The 12,287-nt window shown below is 45.9% G+C and overlaps 1 pseudogene; it reads right to left on the reverse strand.

Annotated features, from left to right (window-relative positions):
* Positions 1-10,372: 10,372 nt before the first annotated feature.
* Positions 10,373-11,002, reverse strand: LOC120935650 (annotated as a pseudogene).
* Positions 11,003-12,287: the final 1,285 nt, after the last annotated feature.

Raw genomic sequence — 12,287 nt, forward strand, 5'->3', positions numbered from 1 at the left:
AATGTTAGGGGGATCTATTGTTGCTGGCTGAAGGGGAAACCAAATTCCATACAAATTACTTAGCACAACAAAATGATACTTGGTCCTGTATTGTCTAAAAGGGGTGGTACTGGGAGGGGGGCAGGGGATGGAACCAAGGGACATTGCTCGGAGGTGGGTAGGGGCGGAGAAAACAAGTGACTCGGAAAAGGGGAGTTCCTGCACCTATTACTTGAGAAAAAAAGCCCTGTTCGTCATGCTGTAAAAGTCTGAAAAGCGTGAATCGTCTCTCACCAAACTTTTACTAACACGCGGTAACACAAGATTAGCAAAAGCAGCCCCAAGGGTGGTGCCAGTGGAATCGAACTTCCCCTTTGTAGTGGCATCGTACGTGTTGTACGTTAGCACATTTGAGAACGACGAGATTTTGTCTCGAGAGTGTGTATGCAAGGAAAGCTAGACAAAAATCCCGTCAAGCTTGACAAGAATTCCGTCGAGAAAAAAACGTAGGTTTCTTTTACGACGGGATTCTCGGCCGTGTGTACGAGGCTTCTGCCTTAATTCTTGACAGGAGCATACAAATATTTTAGTACAAAAAACTGTATACAAAATAAAGCAATTTGTTTCACATGATAACAATATAAACATCCTTTTTAAAATAGTTTTAAAATATATGGAAAACCACTATACATTCTCTTGAACAGCTTTAGCTGTTTCATGACCATAGGTCATTGAAGCATACATGCCCAAGCCAAATTTAGCAGTGCCAGTTAACTTGACAATGGCTAATTTATATAATGACATCAATATATACATTTTTCACATTGTTACAATAATTTTACTCAACTGGCAATTATTCAGTGCATTAATGTAATGATATGTTTTTTTTTTATAATTTTTTTCCCATTTTTGTTCAAAAACCTGATTTGAAGAGATATTTACAGCCTGATGCTGATTTAAAACAAACTCCATTCATATGTGACTGGGCTCAGCCCATACTCAGGCTTCTTACAAATGCTTTAGTACACTTGACCTTAAAGATTTATCGAGAGAAAAACACTGTTGTTGCTACAAGGATAAAAAAAAAGGCTCAGTTGGAATCTTAGCGTGGCTCTGTTTGCCACATAAAATCAATGTCTCCTCTGTTAATGGATGCATTAGTTGAAAGATGAAGGACGTTTGCTCTGCCGAATGTATTAGCCATAAAAGATAATAAAGTCTTATGTTTTAGGTAATGTATTCATTCAATTTCAATTAGACTATTTTGCATTTCCTGATTTATGGGTTTCTACAATGAAGAAAAAAAAGAAAACTAATAAAAAATGCACTTATAGTGTTAGAGCCTATAATGACAATAAAAGTGTATAAACAGTTATTAGGAGTGCTTCAGTGCTATTTTAAACTTTGAAGAATTTCATGTGTTGCCTACTTCTCATTTTCTTACCCGTTCATGTATTTACTATCTTACCAGATATTAAGCATACACATACAGATGTATATAGACATACTTCACACATCCTAGTTTATGTATTCTTACTGTAAATGGGCATAATCTGCATCCAAAAGGGAGGGATTAGATGTCCAAGTTAAATAGTGACATGCTTTATTATCACTTTGTATGTCCTAAACCTAGAATTAATGGGGTTGATTTAATAAATGTAAATAGGCTGTTCAATTTGCAAGGGTAGTTGCACTTTGCATCAGAATTTGCCCTAGAGCTTAGTGAATGAGGTGAAGCTCTGCTGAAATTCTGTGGAAAATTCCCTTGCAAAGTGAACAACCTGTCTGCCTTTAATAAAACAACTCCATTGTGCCTAGTTTATCGAATCTGAGTATGTTGACCTAGACAAGCCCTCAAAATATCCACTCACCTACTCGCATTTAGCGAGTGGAAAATGATTGCTGGTGAGTGTGCGCTGCTTCAAAGGAGGGGGACGAGCACTGCCGACAGGTTGATTTTAATTGAAGCCCTTCTCCCATGATCGCCCAGGGGGAGAGACAGTCGGCCGGGTCATTAGAGAGCGAGGAACATCGGTGTAACATCTTTCATTTGAATTACCGAGTGTTCCCCGCACTCGCCATCACATACAGCCCCACCTCCTGGCCCGGTACTTTGATAGACAAAACACCGGTCTAATTCCGGGACGTGTGACGTATATCAAAGTACCCGGCCAGGAGGTGGGGCTGCATGTGATGGTGAGTGCGGGGAACACTCAGCAATTCAAATGAAAACTGTTACAGCGATGTTCCCCACTCTCTGATGATCTGGCGGTCAATCTTTTTCCTCTCCTCTCTCTTTCCCTGCACAGGTGAAGTGGCATTGATGGTCCCAGATGAGGCTGCATTGTTGGGCACAGGTGAGGCTGCATTGTTGGGCACAGGTAAGGCTGCATTGTTGGCCACAGGTGAGTCTGCAATGCTGGGCACAGCTGAGGTAACATTGATGGGCACAGGCGAGGCTACATTGATGGGCACAGGTGAGCTGCATTGATGGGCACAGGTGAGGATGCATTGTTTGCACAGGTGAAGTGGCATTAATAGACATAGGGGAGGCTGCATTGTTGGGCACAGGTGAAGCTACATTGATGAACACAGGTTAATCTACATTGTTGGGCACAGGTAAGGCTGCATTGTTGGGCACAGGTGAGGCTGCATTGACAGACACGGATGAGGCTGCATTGACGAGCACAGGTGAGGCTGCATTGTTGGGTATAGGTGAGACTGCATTGATGGGCACAGGTAAGGCTGCATTGTTGGGCACATGTGAGGCTGCATTGATGGACACAGGTGAGGCTGCATTTATGGACACAGGTGAGGCTGCACAGGTGAGGCTGTATTGTTGGGCACAGGTGAGGCTGCATTGTTGGCCACAGGTAAGGCTGCATTGTTGGGCACAGGTGAGGCTGCATTGACATAAAATGGTTAGCTTACAGTTCGGTTTACACCTTGTGTTTGCTTTGCTTTAATTAACATTCGTATATCAATTGGGATAAACTATTTATTGTATATAAACTATTTAAGTATACGAGACAGATGGGACACCCTGCTTTTTCAGGGAAACTTATATTATTATTATTATTATTATTATTAATAATAAACAGGATTTATATAGCGCCAACAGTTTGCGCAGCACTTTACATCAGGGAAGACAGTACAGTCACAATACAAATCAATACAGGAGGGATCAGAGGGCCCTGCTCGTTAGAGCTTACAATCTAGAAGGGAGGGTCAAGTGGAACAAAGGGTAGTTAGCTGTGGGGGATGATCAGATGGACCCAAATGAAAATACAGTTAGGTGTGGGAAGGGTAGGCTTGTCTGAAGAGGAGGGTTTTTAGGGATCCTCTAAAAGCTGATAGAGAAGGAGATAGATGGATAGATTGGGGTAAGGAGTTCCATAGGCTTGGAGAGGCTCTAGAAAAGTCCTGGAGACGAGCATGGGAGCAGGTGATGAGAGAGCTAGAGAGTAGGAGGTCTTGAGAAGAACGAAGAGAACGTACAGGTTGGTATTTAGAGACTAGGTCAGTGATGTAGATGGGGGCAGAGTTGTGGATGGCTTTGTAGGTAATTGTTAGTATTTTGAATTTATTTCGTTTGGCGAGCGGAAACCAGTGGAGGGATTGACAGAGGGGAGTAGCAGAGACAGAGCGGTTGGTTAGGTGGATGAGTCTGGCAGCAGCATTCATGATTGTCCCAGCAAACACTGGGGTGCTGAGACACAAAGACACGCCCACTCCCACGGGAGGGATACCAGGAAGTGCCTGGTATTGTCTACAGCATAAAGATATTGGAACCGTTTTAAAAATTATGGATAGCAGAATGTATATTTAAATGCTGAGCTGGTCTGAATAAACTGTCGTTAATATACTTTTTAGCTCATTGCCACTGTGCTATAGGTACACTTGTGCCATGCTATGACAGCTATACATGTTGGAGATTTGATTACAGCCAAAAAATTTAGCCAGTATAGCCCTGTTGATTGGACGACTGGCCACGCCCAGTCTCTGTACTAATTGGGATTTTTTTGTTTTATTCTGTCCTGACAGTATATATTTTCCCCTCTAGAGGGGGGCTGGTTTGCCTGAAGACGGAGGCGGCTCTTTGGAAATGTGTTGTGGTCCGCCCCATCCTGCTTTGGTCTCTTGCTAGCTCTGTGAGAGCAGGCGTGAGAGTAGAGATGTACAGAACTGTTCGCCGGCGAATAATTTGCGGCGATTTTTGCGCGTTCGTCGCCGCGGGCAAACATATGCAATGTTCGATCCGCCTCCTATTAATTAACATTGAGCAAACTTTGACCCTCTACCTCACAGTCAGCAGACACATTCCACCCAATCAGCAGCATACCCTCCCTCCCTGACCCTCCCACCTCTCGGGCAGTATCCATTTTAGATTCATTCTAAACCTGCATTCTTAGTGAGAGGAGGGAGAGTGTTGCTGCTGCTGAATTTATAGGGAAATCTATAGCTAGGCTAGTGTTTTCAGTGTCCTCTCCAGTCCTGAAAGACTCATCTGATCTCTGCTGTAAGGACAGCACCCCAAAAAGCCCTTTTTAGGGCTAGTATATCAGTCTGTTTTTTTTCCTCTGTAATCTAATTGCAGTTGCCTGCTAGGCATCATGTGTGTGTAAGTATCACAGCGTACACTATGCCCAGTGCCACCCACCACTCACCTATCTTGGTGGCACAGTAGATAACTTTTTTTTTTTTTACTGCAATTAAATAGTAGTCAGTTGCCTGGCTGCCAGCGTGTGTCAGGGGTACAGCGTACACTGTGCCCAGTGCCACCCACCACTCATCTATCTTGGTGGCACAGTACATAACATTTAAAAACCAAAAAAATTTGACTGCAATAGAATAGTAGTCAGTTGCCTGGCTGCCAGCGTGTGTCAGGCTCATAGTGTATACTATGCCCACTTGCCCAGTGCCACCACTCATATATCTGGTGGCATAGTAGATACAAAAAACACAATTTTGACTGCAATAGAATAGCAGTTAGTTGTCTGCAGGCGTACAGCGTCTACTCTGCCAACTTCTGCCAGTGCACAGTGCCACTCATATCTGGTGTCACAGTAGCTTGCACGCATAGTACAACTAAACAAATACAAAAAAATGACTGGCAGAGGCAGGCCACCCCGCAGGGGCCGTCGTGGTCGTGGCGCTGTGATTCCCTTTGGCCCTAGAATAATGCCCAGCGTTCAGAGGCCACGTACCCTGAACTCGAAAAGTTTTGAGGACATAGTTGACTGGCTAACACAGGACACCAAATCTTCTACAGCTTCCGCTCGGAACCTTGACGCACCATCCTCCTCCAGCTCAGCTTCGGGCACCACTCGCCACCAACACTAGCATCACAGCTGCTTCACTTGATCTGTCAGAGGAGTTATTTACACATGAGTTGGAAAAAATGAGTGATGCGCAACCATTATTGCCAGAGGTTGTAGTTAGAAGGGATATGACTCAGTCAGGCAGCATTACACACATGGACGTATGGTGTGATAATGATGTACCTGCTGCTGCTTCCTTTGCTGAGTTGTCAGATACAAGTGAAGCGGTTGATGATGACGATGTGTTCGGGGATGTCACATGGGTGCCATCTCGAAGAGAAGAAGAACAGGGGGGAAAGTTCAGATGGGGAGACAGAGAGGAGGAGGAGATTAGTTGGAAGCAGGGGGAGGTCATCGCAAGGAGCTAGTGGCACAGTTAGACAGCATGTATCGGCACCCGGGGTCAGCCAGACAGCACGCCAATCAACGCATGCTGTTGCCACCACCAGAATGCCGTCATTGCAAAGCTCAGCAGTGTGGCATTTTTTGTGTGTGTCTGCCTCTGATAACAGTGATGCCATTTGCAACCTGTGCCAAAAGAAACTGAGTCGTGGGAAATCCAACACCCACCTAGGTACAACTGCTTTGCGAAGGCACATGATCGCACATCACAAACGACTATGGGATCAACGCATGATGACGAGTACAAGCAGCACACAAGCTCAAAGCCACCATCCTCCTCCTGGTGCAGCATCTTCAGTCACGTCAACCACTGTTGTCCTCCTTGCCCCCTCTCAACCATCCGCCACTGCGTCTCTCACCTTGAGCAGTTCCTGCTCATCTGCCCACAGTCAGGTGTCTGTCAAGGACATGTTTGAGCATAAGAAGCCAATGTCACATAGTCACCCCCTTGCCCTGCATCTGACAGCTGGCTTGTCAGAACTCTTAGCCTGCCAGCTTTTACCATACAAGCTGGTGGAGTCTGAGGCCTTCAAAAAATGTGTAGCTATTGGGACACCGCAGTGGAAGGTACCCGGCCGAAATTTCTTTTCACAAAAGGCAATCCCCAACCTGTACTCTATTGTGCAAAAAGGAAGTCATGGCATCCCTGGCACACAGTGTTGGGGCAAGGGTCCATCTGACCACTGATACCTGGTCTGCAAAGCACGGTCAGGGCAGGTATATCACCTACACTGCGCATTGGGTAAACCTGCTGACGGCTGCCAAGCATGTAATGCATGGCTCTGCAGAGGAGTTGGTGACACCGCCACGACTTGCAGGCAGGTCTGCTGCCACCTCCTCTACTCCTCCTACTCCATCCTCTTCGATAACCTTCTTGGCTGAGTCCTCTTCTGCTGCTGCATCTTGCTCCACATCAACTGCACCCCCCCAGCTCCCCAGGGGCTATTCCACATCACGGATACGACAGTGTCATGCCGTCTTGGGGTTGACTTGCCTGAAAGCAGAGAGTCACACCGGACCAGCACTCCTGTCCGCCCTGAACACACAGGTGGATCAGTGGCTGACTCCGCACCAACTGGAGATCGGCAAAGTGGTGTGTGACAACGGAAGCAATTTGTTGGCGGCATTGAATTTGGGCAAGTTGACACATGTCCCGTGCATGGCACATGTGATGAATCTGATTGTACAATGCTTTGTGCATAAGTACCCAGACTTAGAGAATGTCCTCAAGCAGGCCAGAAAGGTGTGTGGCCATTTCAGGCGTTCCTACACGGCCATGGCGCACTTTTCAGATATTCAGCGGCGAAACAACATGCCAGTGAGGCGCTTGATTTGCGACAACCCGACACGTTGGAATTCAACACTCCTAATGTTCGACCGCCTGCTCCAACAAGAAAAAGCCATCAACGAGTATTTGTATGACCAGGGTGCTAGGACAGCCTCTGCACAGCTGGGAATTTTTTTGCCACGTTACTGGACGCTCATGCGCAATGCCTGTAGGCTCATGCGTCCTTTTGAGGAGTTGACAAACCTAGTCAGTCGCACTGAAGGCAGCATCAGCGACATCATCCCATTTGTTTTCTTCCTGGAACGTGGCCTGCGAAGAATGCTGGATCAGGCCGTAGATGAGCGTGAAGAGGAAGAGTTGTGGTCACCATCACCACCAGCAACAGCCTTATCAGCATCACTTGCTGGACCTGCAGAAACACTGGAAGAGGAGTGTGAGGAAGAGGAGTCAGAGGAGGAATGTGGCTTTGAGGAGGAAGACCAACCACAGCAGGCATCCCAGGGTGCTCGTTGTCACCTATTTGGTACCCGTGGTGTTGTACGTGACTGGGAGGAAGAACAGACCTCCAATGAGATCAGTGAGGACGAGGAATGGGACATGAGTAGCTCGGCATCCAACCTTGCGCAAATGGGGTCTTTCATGCTGTCGTGCCTGTTGAGGGACCCTCGTATAAAAAGGCTGAAGGAGAATGACCTGTACTGGGTGGCCACGCTACTAGACCCCCGGTATAAGCAGAAAGTGCCTGAAATTTTACCAAATTACCGGAAGTCGGAAAGGATGCAGCAGTTCCAAAATAAATTAAAAAGTATGCTTTACACAGCATACAAGGGTCATGTCACAGCACAACGGGAATCTAACAGTGGAAGAGGTGAAAGTAATCCTCCTCCTACCATGACCATGCCGGCAAAGAAAGGACGCTTTACAGACGTGTTGTTGATGGAGGACATGCGGAGCTTTTTCAGTCCTACGCATCGCCACAGCCCTTCAGGGTCCACCCTCAGAGAACGACTCGACCGACAGGTAGCAGACTACCTCGCCTTAACTGCAGATATCGACACTCTGAGGAGCGATGAACCCGTTGACTACTGGGTGTGCAGGCTTGACCTGTGGCCTGAGCTATCCCAATTTGCGATAGAACTTCTGGCCTGCCCCGCTTCAAGTGTCCTTTCAGAAAGGACCTTCAGTGCAGCAGGAGGTATTGTTACTGAGAAGAGAAGTCGCCTAGGTCAAAAAAGTCTAGATTGCCTCACCTTTATTAAGATGAATGAGGCATGGATCCCGAAGGGACTGACAGTGGGCGATACATTTGACTAAAGGCCTGATGAAATGAGCTTCCTTGGGCTACAAATGGTCCACACGCTGCTGTATTTTATCTCTGCATGTCGGATGACTTGCGTGACTTATCCGCCACCAAATAGGGTTCAAGCTGCAATGTTTTAGTGCACTTTCTGCCTGGAAAACATAAATTTTTCTGGCCGCTGCTACAGCAGCAGCTGCAACAATACCTACTTTTTCAGGCATGTGTACATGCCTAATTTTTCTGGCCTCTTGTGCTGCACGGTGGCTGCAAAAACAAAACCCCCAAAAAAGGAACATACATGTGTCAATTCCCCTTTGTGATTGTTACCTTGTTGTGGTGAAGGGGCTTGCATATCACAATGATGCGACCACCTCTATGAGTGTGTTGGCAATGGCAATGTTGGCACACCCCAGATGATAAGGTCGTTGCTTCATTGTGAACAGACCAAAAGCGATCGCTGGATAATTTTGCATAGAAAAAACATTAATTTTCTTTGTGATCATCTAAGGTGATCATTAAAGCCTACTAGGCCAACAATGGGCCCACACTGCAGAATCATTGTTTTCTGGGTCACTTAGCTGTCTCTGAACTACCTCAGCACGACCATAGGCTTTGAAAAACTCCCATCGCCTGCAATCTCCAAAACATTCATTGACATCAGTGAGGACAAGGAACGGGACATGGCTAGCTTGGTATCCAACCTTGTGTAAATGGGGAGTTTGCGGTTGTGCAAATGGACTGTTTGCAGGTGTTTGCGGTGCGTTAAACGGGGAGTTTGGTCTGTCAGAGTTTGGTCTGTCACTGTGAACCCCAACCCTATTACAGACAGGGTTAGGGTTACAGATAGGGTTAGGGTTAGGGTTACAGATAGGGTTAGGGTTACAGATAGGGTAATGGTTACAGATAGGGTTAGGGTTACAGATAGGGTTAGGGTTAGGGATACAGATAGGGTTAGGGTTACAGACAGGGTTAGGGTTACAGACTGTAACCCTAGCCCTATATGTAACCCTAACCCTGTCTGTAACCCTAACCCTAACCCTATCTGTTACCCTAACCCTGTATGTAACCCTAACCCTAACCCTATCTGTTACCCTAACCCTAACCCTGTCTGTAACCCTAACCCTAACCCTATCTGTTACCCTAACCCTGTCTGTAACCCTAACCCTATCTGTTACCCTAACCCTAACCCTATCTGTAACCCTAATCCTAACCCTATCTGTAACCCTAACCCTAACCCTTACACTACCTGATCGATACAACATCATACCTGATGTTTTAAAGCACGTTATTCCAAACAATTTATGAATGTTAGGTGATTTATGCCCTTTATAGATTAAAAACGGACTCTGCGACAACTACGTAATTTTCCATGGGCGTTTTGCCATGGATCCCCCTCCGGCATGCCACAGTCCAGGTGTTAGTCCCCTTGAAACAACTTTTCCATCACTATTGTGGCCAGAAAGAGTCCCTGTGGGTTTTAAAAATTCGCCATTGAAGTCTATGGCGGTTCGCCCGGTTCACCGTTTCGCAAACATTTGCGCAAGTTCGCGTTCGCCATTCGCAAACCAAAAATTTTAGGTTCGCGACATCACTATGTGAGAGCTGGAGACGCTGCTGGTTATACACCTCCATATGGCAGGTCTGAGCTTATCCCCACAGTGGTCTTCTCATCCCTTGTGATGGCTGACTGCTTGATTGGAGATCCACATCCACCCTGTGTGGAGCTTGCAAGATACTTTTATGTAAGTGTATGTGAATAAAGTGTTACTTGCTTTTATTATCACACTGACCCAGGTGCACTCTTTCTGCTGTTTTAGTTTGTCTGAGGGAACTCCCATTTCCTGCTGAAGAGCTGCCGGTGACTGTGTGTGCAATCCCCATCCACCTGTGGATCCATCCGCCCTGTGGACTTCTCCTTGATATCCTTTACTACTATGGACTGCTTCTTATTAATTCATTTTGGGTATATCTTGTTTCCCCCCTCCCTGTTGTTGATCCCTTATGATCCACCTTATAGCTGTCAGTGGGCGCTGATTCACACACTACCTGACAGTTCTGTGTGATAAATTGCATCCAGTGATGTCACCCTGACATCATTAAATCCCCTCTGTTGTCTTTTTTGGATTTACATTGTCTTTTAATAAGCTTTGAATCTTCTGAGGAGACCAGTTTTTGTGGGTACATTACATTTGACAGTGAGAATTGGGAGGACAGTTATCCACAAATCTGGGGCTCTTTCTTGATAAGAGGCAGGAGCTGACAAACTTCTTATCTGCTTTGCGCTGCTGTGTCAGTGCATAGTTTTCCTTCTCGTGTCAAGAATCTCTCTCTCCTGGTGCTTGGACTTACGCAGTTTCTTCTTCTTGAAGTAAGAGTCATTTAAGTGTTTTAGAACTTTCAAACTGGAGATATCGACTGATCGACATCTCTGATGTGCACTCCTCAGGGGAACTCTCTTGATGGCAAGAGGACCTGTGACCAAGAGGAGGCCAGTCTGAATCTGTTTCAGGAAGACAACAAGCTTGCCCCTGTAACATCCATTAAGAAGAATCAGCAAACTGCCAGGTGTGATGCTGAAACGCAGATGGCGCTTGTGCTAGCTAAATGATTTCTTCCTGTGGCTCAACAGTTTGCGTGGAACATCTTCAGTGGGATAATAACGTGGCATCTAGTGCAACTTGACCACATGGCTGCCACCATTCTTATCACCACCAACTGCCTTTGTTATGGTAGCTGGAGCCTTTGTGTTCTTCTTTTCAGTCTTAGTACCTGGAGCCTTATACTTGCGTGTCTACAAGGCTTTCTTTGCATACATGGCAGAACTATTTCCCAATTTCACAAGCCAGAACTGTATTGCGTCAGGCATGATGCCTCCTGTCCTTTTCCTCAGCCTGCTCTCCTTGACTGAAAGGAACTCAACCTGCAGTGTTTTTCATTCCTTGCACTCATCTACAGATCTTTACAGCATTTAAAAGGTAACTCTACTTTTGTGGGAACAAATAGCAAATCGAAAAAAAAATTAATATAGCAAATACAATTGCTACACAAGTCATATTGTACTTGAATGTTATTAACCACTTAAGGACCGCCTCCTCCACATATACAACGGCAGAATGGCATGGCTGGGCACAAGCACGTACCTGTACGCCCTCTTTAAGTGCCCAGCCGTGGGTCGTGGGTGCGCACCCGCGCGCCCACGACCCGGTCCGAAGCTCTGTGACCGCGGCCACGGGACCCGCGGACCTGATCGCCACTGGGGTCCCGCGATCGGTCCCCGGAGCTGAAGAATTAGGAGAGCTGTGTGTAAACACAGCTTCCCTGTTCTTCACTGTGGCGCTGTCATTGATCGTGTGTTCCCTGATATAGGGAAACACGATCAATTACGTCACACGTCCAGCCCTGCCCCCCGACAGTTGGAAACACATATGAGGTCACACTTAACCCCTTCAGCGCCCCCTAGTGGTTAACTCCCAAACTGCAATTGTCATTTTCACAGTAAACAATGCATTTTTATAGCATTTATTGCTGTGAAAATGACAATTGTCCCAAAAATGTGTCAAAATTGTCCGATGTGTCCGCCATAATGTTGCGGTCATGAATAAAATCGCTGATCACCGGCATTAGTAGTAAAAAAAAATTATTAATAAAAATGCAATAAAACTATCCCCTATATTGTAAACACTATACATTTTGCGCAAACCAATCGATAAACGCTTATTGCGATTTTTTTTACCAAAAATAGGTTGAAGAATACGTATCGGCCTAAACTGAGGAAAAACATATTTTTTTATATATTTTTGGGGGATACTTATTATAGCAAAAAGGAAAAAATATTGATTTTTTTTCAAAATTGTCGCTCTATTTTTGTTTACCACCAAAAGAAAGCTCTATTTGTGGGAAAAAAAAGGACGCCAATTTTGTTTGGGAGCCACGTTGCACGACCGCGCAATTGTCAGTTAAATCGACCCAGTGCCGAATCGCAAAAACTGGGCAGGTC

This window comes from Rana temporaria, chromosome 4, assembly GCF_905171775.1.
Source record: "Rana temporaria chromosome 4, aRanTem1.1, whole genome shotgun sequence".
Classification (NCBI taxonomy): Eukaryota; Metazoa; Chordata; class Amphibia; order Anura; family Ranidae; genus Rana; species Rana temporaria.